The sequence below is a fragment of the Schistocerca piceifrons genome, chromosome 9 (assembly GCF_021461385.2).
Source record: "Schistocerca piceifrons isolate TAMUIC-IGC-003096 chromosome 9, iqSchPice1.1, whole genome shotgun sequence".
NCBI lineage: Eukaryota > Metazoa > Arthropoda > Insecta > Orthoptera > Acrididae > Schistocerca > Schistocerca piceifrons.
In genome coordinates, this window is record NC_060146.1 from 169617749 (window position 1) to 169627306 (window position 9558).

The following is a 9558-nucleotide window of genomic DNA, read 5'->3' on the forward strand; positions in this document are numbered from 1 at the left end:
CATTCCCCGATGTCCTAACAGATGCCCTAACATCCTATCCCTCCTTCTTTTCAGTGTTTTCAATACATTCCTTTTACATCTAATTTTAAACATTTTTCTGTAGCCCACATCTCAAATGCTTCGATTCTTTTCTGTTCCGGTTTTCCCACAGCCCATGTTTCACTGCCATACAATACTGTGCTCAAACACATATTCTCAGAAATTTCCTCCTCAAATTAAGGCCTATGTTTGATACTAATGGTCTTCTCTTGGTCAGGAACGCCCTTTTTGCCATTGCTAGTCCGCTTTTGATGACCTCCTTATTCCGTCCGTCATGGGTTATTTTGCTGCCTCGGTAGCAGAATTCCTTAAGTTCTACTTTGTGATCACCAAATCTGATTTTACGTTTCTCGATGTTCTGATTTCTGCTACTTCGCATTACTTTCCTCTGTCTTCGATTTACTCTGGATCCATATTCTGTACCCATTAGACTTTTCATTTCATTCAACGAATCCTGTAATTCTTTTTCACTTTCCCTGAGGGTATCAGTGTCATCACCGAATCTTATTATTGGTATCTTTTCATCTTGAATTGTAATTTCACTCTTGAAACTTTATTTTATTTCCGTCATTGCTTCTTCGATGCACATATTGAAGAGCAGGGGGCGAAAGATTACATCCCTGTCATCCCTTAATTCGAGCACTCCGTTCCTCTATTCTTATTATTCCTCCTTGATTCTTTTACGTATTGTATACTACCCGTCTTTCTTTATAGCAGTCTAGACAGCAATTTCGACAAATCTGCTGTTGAGGAACAAAGCCTCACAAACAAACATACGACTACGTTTTAGGAAACGAACGTCTTGCCCTATGCTTCTAGCTACTGGAATTCTATAGGAAAGAAGCTGTTGAGGACAGAATGTCTAGCGGTAGCTTTTACCAGTACAGCGACGATACTGTTAGTGGAGTATGGAAACAGGAGCTCGGTACAGAGAAGCTGCAGCGAAATTAGACATGTTAAGTGGTCCACCGTCTGCCGGAATCAGAATCTAACTTGTCCCTCCATCACAGACATCTATACATGATAGCACACGCAAGTTTCGTCACCTGGTGATGTCTCCATTATATAGTTCAGCCACCTAAATACAAGTGTACCACATGGTGTATTAGCACGACAGTTAACTCGTGATGATGACGAGTGCTCAAATCGTCAAAAGCTTGAGTTTACAACGAAAAGTGAGACGACGACAAAGGCTAGACACATTTATCCAAGACTGTGAAAGAGAGCACAGTCGGAAGATCTTTGGGTACTACTTCTTCCTTCGATGTCGATCATCTACGGACCACGTGAACTAACTTCCACATGATTTTGTTTTTTTCCCTGATTTCCGGTCTTCCCAGTATTTCTTAATTCTTTTACTGTGTCCTTGTTTTCTTTCATCTGCTCATACAGGCGTTCCCCAGGATTCGGTACTGAGTCCTATTCTCTTCTGACTGTACGTCAACGTTCTCATCAGTTTTGTCGTACTGCAAATCCCACATATACGCTGATGACCTCTCGTTGTATCTAAGTGCAAGACTAATAAACCTGAAGACATCTATCGAGAATCTCAATACCGACCTGTGTGCACTATCAAAAGGGGCGCAGGATATAAAGTTAAAAAGTCAGCCCACCCAAAACTCAAGTGGCACAGGTCGGTCATTCTAGGCTCATTAGCCCGAAATATCGGGAATCCCTACTACCTTTAACAAAGCACTCCGTCATAAGGTCACAAGTGGCCCATCAGGACCGTCCGACCGCCGTGTCATCCTCAAGTGAGGATGCGGATAGGAGGGGAGTGTGGTCAGCACACCGCTGTCCCGGTCGTTACGATGGTTTTCTTTGACCGGAGCCGCTACTATTCGGTCGAGTAGCTCCTCAATTGGCATCACGAGGCTGAGTGCACCCCGAAAAATGGCAACAGCGCATGACGGCCTGGATGGTCACCCATCCAAGTGCCAACCACGCCCGACAGCGCTTAACTTCTGTGATCTCACGGGAACCGGTGTATCCACTGCGGCAAGGCCGTTGCCACTACCTTTAACACTAAATGGAGAAATACAAATTCCTCTCGTTCATTAAAGAGTCTAGAAGTAATAATGGATGAAAATCTAAATTGCAGAGTACGTAACTGCAATGTGCAAGATCCCATCAACATCTTTCCATGCCCAACAAAAATATAAAAAGAAGTCTTCCTTCTTGGACTGAAAAGGAAACTTTTACAAGTACTTAGAGTTATTGACTACTGCGACGTTATCTTGCAAGGTCACCCCAGGAAAGATACGGCGTCTGGAACTGGTTATCAATGCCTGTGTTGGTTTTATCTGTGATGTTCGACTCTTTGAATAAAATGCATCATCAGACTCACGGCTATCCTGGCTGCGTGCAGACAAGTGCAAAGATTGCCATAATCCTCTGTTTTCCCCACTGTCTTCTCAACGTACACTGTCCACCATGTCTGTCCCCGACCTTAACGCTCTTATTTGAACAACACGGCAGAAACACCCGTTCCCACCAGAGCAGAATCCTTTCTGTCCCACTCCATCATTCAGCCACTATCTCGAAATCCTTCGCAGTAGCACGAACCCGACTCTGGAATTACCTCAAGCATTATATGAGAGAAACGAATAACATCTCCAGCTTCAGGTGACGGTTAATAACATCTCTACTGCCGGCCGGTGTGGCCGATCGATTCTAGGCGCTTCAGTCTGGAACCGCGCGACCGCTACGGTCGCAGGTTCGAATCCTGCCTCGGGCATGGATGTGTGTGATGTGCTTAGGTTAGGTTTAAGTAGTTCTAAGTTCTAGGGGACTGATGACCTCAGATGTTAAGTCCCATCGTGCTCAGAGCCATTTGAACGTCTCTACTAAAGAACAATAATGATTATCAATGTCTCTGTACGCACTCGTTACCCTCGCACACACTTCTTTCCAACCATATCTTCCTCATTTCCCTGTATTCTTAGGTCAAGCAGTCTCCTTAAATTTCCTTCGTCGAGAACTCGCTACATAAGGAAATATCTATTTTGTACACCTAAAACTTTTTTAAATATCTGCCACTGTCATTACTGATATTGTTATTATCATCATCACTATTAGTGGCAACAGCGGTAGTAGTAGTAGTAAAAGTACTGTCACTATAAACTTTCTTAGTCCGTAGTAAGTATTACTTACTCACACTGTCACTGTAGACACACAAATCATTTTAATACTATTTCTCATATTGAAATTGTTAGCCGCGCGGTCTCAGGCGCTGAGTCATGGACTTTGCGGCTGGTCCCGGCAGAGGTTCGAGTCCTCCTTCGGGCATGAATGTGTGTGTTTGTCCTTAGGATAATTTAGGTTAAGTAGTGTGTAAGCTTAGGGACTGATGACCTTAGCAGTTAAGTCCCATAAGATTTCACAAACATTTGAACATTGAAATTGTTATTTCTTGGGTAACTGTAACGTAAAAATATTACTGTGTGTATGCGTGCGCACGCTTGTGTGTGTGTGTGTGTGTGTGTGTGTGTGTGTGTGTGTGTGTGAGAGAGAGAGAGAGAGAGAGAGAGAAAGAGAGAGAGAGAGAAACACTAGTCCGATGTAGGAGAGGGCATGATGGCCCTAATCTAATCAGGTAGCAAAAATATAAGAGTAAATACAGTGATGCGGTTTCTGACCATTTCCTGAAAGTCACGAGCTTTCTAATCTTGTTTCTTGTCTAGGATTTCCGCTTTCGAAAAGTTATTTTCTGCTACGTCCTGTTTCACTTCCCTGAGCCAAGTGGATTGCGTTTTGAGATTCTTGTCGAGAACGTCAAACATTTTTTAGTCCGTCTTTCTAGGTTTATTCGAACTAAGTGACCATGAAACGAAATTCTTGTTTTCCTGACAGCACGAGACAGTTTATTTTTTCGGGTGGACACTTCTTCATCACGTCTCATCCAGGTACTCCCAGTTTTCCTCGGACCGATTATTTCCATGGTACTTTCCTTTGAGTTTTTCCCCAGATCTTCAAAAATGGTTCAAATGGCTCTGAGCACTATGGGACTTAACATCTATGGTCATCAGTCGCCTAGAACTTAGAACTACTTAAACCTAACTAACCTAAGGACATCACACACATCCATGCCCGAGGCAGGATTCGAACCTGCGACCGTAGCAGTCGCGCGGCTCCGGAGTGAGCGCCTAGAACCGCTAGACCACCGCGGCGGGCCCCAGCTCTTCAATTTGAGTAAACACTCCGCCGGATACAGAAATTCCGGCTATATGACAGTGATGCAGCGCTACATTTTCCTTTTTACTGGGTGTCATTTTTTATTGTAAATGTCGTTCATTAACTTATAATAACTTATAAGCGGTTTACATTTTATTCCTTATTTGTACGAGGTAATCACCTAAAATTTGGAACGCAAATATCGCGGAAATGGAAAGTGCTTTTGATGTCTGGTTTTCATAGAGTGGGTTGATTGTCACCGGCTCCTATTATGAACGGATAAAAACACTGTAATAATAATATTATGAAAAGTAGTCGGCCTGCTTAGCTGGGCGGTAAGGTGCGCATCTTCTGTGCAAGCGGGCCCGGGTTCGATTCCTGGCCTGGTTGAAGATTTTCTCCGCTCGGGGACTGGGTGTTGTGTTGTCCTCTTCATCATTTCATCCTCACCACTGGCACGCAAGTCGCCCAATGTGGTGTCGAATGAAATAAGACTTGCACTTGGCAGCCGAACTTCCCCGAATAGGGGCCTGCCGGCCGACGATGCCATACGCTCATTTCCATTATGAAAAGTATCGTTGCCACTGACTCTATGGCGGTGACACTAAGCCGCGCATACGGACCTTGTTTTAGACTGTAATAATAGTTACAAAATATATTTTTGTGCAAAGATACACTTTTAAAATGGAACAATTCCTGTTTACATTAACAAGTTTGAAGTAGAGTAAACTAGAATGTCAGTGGTATTTGCTGCAGGCTTCTACTGCGAGTCGTTTACGAGATTTCGTAGTTTAAAAAGTTCCCACGGCGACGCTTGTACAAACCTGTGGTGGCACACACTAGAGAACAACGTAAGTGAATACACTAGTTACATGGATGTTGCCCATTAACGAGACAATTGAACATCGCAAGTTGTGCTCAAACTGACCACTTACAACGGCATTACATCCTTCCAGTTTGGTATGGAACGACTGCTGCACACGTGAAAGCATTTTAGTGAAGATGTCCGAGCAGGCTGCACTAATACACGGTGCATTCAAGTTCTAAGGCCTCCGATTTTTTTCTAATTAACTACTCACCTGAAATCGATGAAACTGGCGTTACTTCTCGACGTAATCACCCTGCAGACGTACACATTTTTCACAACGCTGACGCCATGATTCCATGGCAGTGACGAAGGCTTCTTTAGGAGTCTGTTTTGACCACTGGAAAATCGCTGAGGCAATAGCAGCACGGCTGGTGAATGAGCGGCCACGGAGAGTGTCTTTCGTTGTTGGAAAAAGCCAAAAGTCACTATGAGTCAGGTCAGGTGAGTAGGGAACATGAGGAATCACTTCAAAGTTGTTATCACGAAGAAACTTTTGCGTAACGTTAGCTCGATGTGCGGGTGCGTTGCCTTGGTGAAACAGCACACGCGCAGCCCTTCCCGGACGTTTTTGTTGCAGTGCAGGAAGGAATTTGTTCCTCAAAACATTTTCGTAGGATTCACCTGTTACCGTAGTGCCCTTTGGAACGCAATAGGTAAGGATTACGCCCTCGCTGTCCCAGAACATGGACACCATCATTTCTCCAGCACTGGCGGTTACCCGAAATTTTTTTGGTGGCGGTGAATCTGTGTGCTTCCATTGAGCTGACTGGCGGTATGTTTCTGGATTGAAAAATGGCATCCACGTCTCATCCATTGCCACAACCGACGAAAAGAAAGTCCCATTCATGCTGTCGTTGCGCGTCAACATTGCTTGGCAACATGTCACACGGGCAGCCGTGTGGTCGTCCGTCAGCATTCGTGGCACCCACCTGGATGACACTTTTCGCATTTTCAGGTCGTCATGCAGGATTGTGTGCACAGAACCCACAGAAATGCCAACTCTCGAGGCGATCTGTTCAACAGTCATTCGGCGATCCTTCATAACAATTCTCTCCACTTTCTCGATCGTGTCGTCAGACCGGCTTGTGCGAGCCCGAGGTTGTTTCGGTTTGTTGTCACACGATGTTCTGCCTTCATTGAACTGTCGCACCCACGAACGCACTTTCGACACATCCATAACTCCATAACCACATGTCTCCTTCAACCGTTGATGAATTTCAATTGGTTTCACACCACGCAAATTCAGAAAACGAATGATTGCATGCTGTTCAAGTAAGGAAAACGTCGCCATTTTAAGTATTTAAAACAGTCCTCATTCTCGCCGCTGGCGGTAAAATTCCATCTGCCGCACGGTGCTGCCATCTCTGGGACGTATTGACAATGAACGAGGCCTCATTTTAAAACAATCCGCATGTTTCTTTCTAGTCCGGAGAAAAAAAAATCGGCGGCCTTAGAACTTGAATGCACCTCGTACTTCCATGCATATCATCGGGTGTAGTTCAGAATGAGATTTTCACTCTGCAGCGCTGATATGAAACTTCCTGGCAGATTAAACCTGTTTGGCGGACCGAGACTCGAACTCGGGACCTTTGCCTTTCGCGGGCAAGTACTCTACCAACTTAGCTATCCAAGCACGACTGACGCCCCGTAATCACAGCTTTACTTCTGCCAGTACCCCGTCTCCTACTTTCCAAACAGTACAGAAACTCTCCTGCGAACCTTGCAGAACTAGCTCTCCTGAAAGAAAGGATATTGCGGAGACATGGCTTAGCCACAGCCTGGAGGATGTTTCCAGAATGAGATTTTAACTCTGCAGCGGAGTGTGCGCTAATACGAAACTTCCAGGCAGATTAAAACTGTGTGCCGGTCCCGAGTTCGAGCCTCGGTCCGGCACACAATCTGCCAGGAAGTTTTATCGGGTGTAGTTCATATGACCTTGTAGACAACGTCTTTCAGCTTTCCCTACTGAAGAAAGTCTCTTTCTGGAAACATCCTCCAGGCTGTGGCTAAGCCATGTCTCCGCAATATCCTTTCTTTCAGGAGAGCTAGTTCTGCAAGGTTCACAGGAGAGTTTCTGTACAGGCCTGCCATGGTACAGGTCCTGTGTCTCCGACCCAACGATTTGAGAACAGTCCGTGAAGACATGCTGTAGTACTCCGTGCACTGCAGGCTGCACAGTCATCATTTTGGTACCACAGGTCCCTCCTAGTCTGCAGAGGAAGTTCTCCTGGCATCTGTAGAAGTGGTTTTTTTTTTTTTTAGGAGGCTGCGATACTTGTGCGGATTCAGTGTACTGACTATGAAAAACGGACGTACGAGCTGACGGTTCAGTATCCCACACTACACGTTTACACTTACACTCCATGGACACCGCCGTTCGACCTGGCGCAGCGTACGGGGACTGGTAACAGACCAATGGTGCATGTGTCGCCGGTTTACGTGGCCATGACTGGTAAATGTGGCTTCATCAGTACAGAAGATACGTGATACATCTGTGGCTGTCTTAATGCCCATTTACGGAAGTTAACACGATTCTCGTATTCGTTTCCAGGCAGCTCTTGATGGAGAGAGATGTGATAGAGCTGGAACCTACACTACTGGCCATTAAAACTGCTACACCACGAAGATGACGTGCTACAGACGGGAAATTTATCCGACAGGAAGAAGATGCTGTGATATGCAAATGATTAGCTTCTCAGAGCATTCACACAAGGCTGGCGCCGGTGGCGACACCTACAACGTGCTGACATGAGGAAAGTTTCCAACCGATTTCTCATACACAAACGGCAGTTGACCGGCGTTGCCTGGTGAAACGTTGTTGTGATGCCTCGTGTAAGGAGGAGAAATGCGTAACATCCGAGTTTGCTAAAGATCGGATTGTAGCCTATCACGATTGCGGTTTATGGTATCGCGACATTGCTGCTCGCGTTGGTCGAGATCCAATGACTGTTACCAGAATATGGATTCGGTGGGTTTAGGAGGGTAATACGGAACGCCCTGCTAGATCCGAATGGCCTCGTATCACTAGCAGTCGAGATGAAAGGAATCTTATCCGCATGGCTGTAACGGATCGTGCAGCCACGTCTCGATCCGTGAGTCAACAGATGGGGACGTTTGCTAGACAACAACCATCAGCACGAACAGTTCGACGACGTTTGCAGGAGCAAGGACTATCAGCTCGGAGACCATGGCTGCGGTTATCCTTGACGCTGCATCCCAGACAGGAGTGCCTGCGATGGTGTACTCAACGACGAACCTGGGTGCACGAATGGCAAAACGTCATTTTGTCGGATAAATCCAGGTTTTGTTTACTGCATCATGATGGCCGCATCCGTGTTTGGCGACATCGCGGTGAACGCACATTGGAAGCGTGTATTCGTCATCGCCATACTGGCGTATCACCCGCCGTGATGGTATGGGGTGCCACTGGTTACACGTCTCGGTCACCTGTTGTTCGCATTGACGGCACTTTGAACAGTGGACGTTACATTTCAGATGTGTTACGACCTGTGCCTCTACCTTGCACTCGATCCCTGCGAAATCCTACACTTCAGCCGGATAATGCACGACGCATGTTGCAGATCCTGTACGGGACTTTCTGGATACGGAAAATGTTCGACTGCTGCCCTGGTCAGCACATTCTCCAGATCTCTCACCAACTGAAAACGTCTGGTCAATGGTGGCCGAGCAACTGGCTCGTCACAAAACGCCAGTCACTGCTCTTGATGAACTGTGGTATCGTGTTGAAGCTGCATGGGCAGCTGTACCTGTACACGCCATCCAAGCTCTGTTTGACTCAATGCCCAGGCGTGTCAAGGCCGTTATTACGGCCAGAGGAGGTTGTTCTGGGTACTGATTTCTCAGCATCTATGCACCGAAACTGCGTGAAAATGTAATCACATGTCAGTTCTAGTATAATATATTTGTCCAATGAATTCCCGTTTATCATTTGCTCATGCCAGTTTGTCGTGCAATTAGACGGAAGCTAACGTGAGGATCGCCTGAAACAGCAGCAATAACGTTAATCTCCTCCTCTTCTCCCGCCACTAATTTTTTTCCGTTACGATGTCTAGGTGTTACAATACCACTTTCAGGTAACTGAATGAGGAGGCTGACGTATAACGGTCGAGATGGTAGTTATATGTTGGGACATCTAGCCGCATTCTTCCTCCACTCTCCACACGTCATGAGCATGTCGGTTTTCTCTGCATTGGAAAATCACGACCTATTGCTTGGACTGTCACACATCAACTGACTAGCAAGTTGCAGTGCACTAAAGGAACACACGAGGACACTGTAGGCAAATATAACAACATCGTATGTAGCAACCATGCATGTTCAATGGCACTAACAAAAGTCAGTGTGAGAAATTTCCAAATACGATGGTCCGTCAACGACTCGAACTAGAATTTTGCAACAAACACCACTGCCATTGTGATTTACCCTACGTTTAGTTTGCTAATTTCAATAGTCGTTGT

The 9558-nt window shown here is 45.8% G+C and overlaps 1 pseudogene; it reads right to left on the reverse strand.

The window, feature by feature from the left end:
• Window positions 1–1933: 1933 nt before the first annotated feature.
• On the reverse strand, window positions 1934–2051 carry LOC124717454 (annotated as a pseudogene).
• Window positions 2052–9558: the final 7507 nt, after the last annotated feature.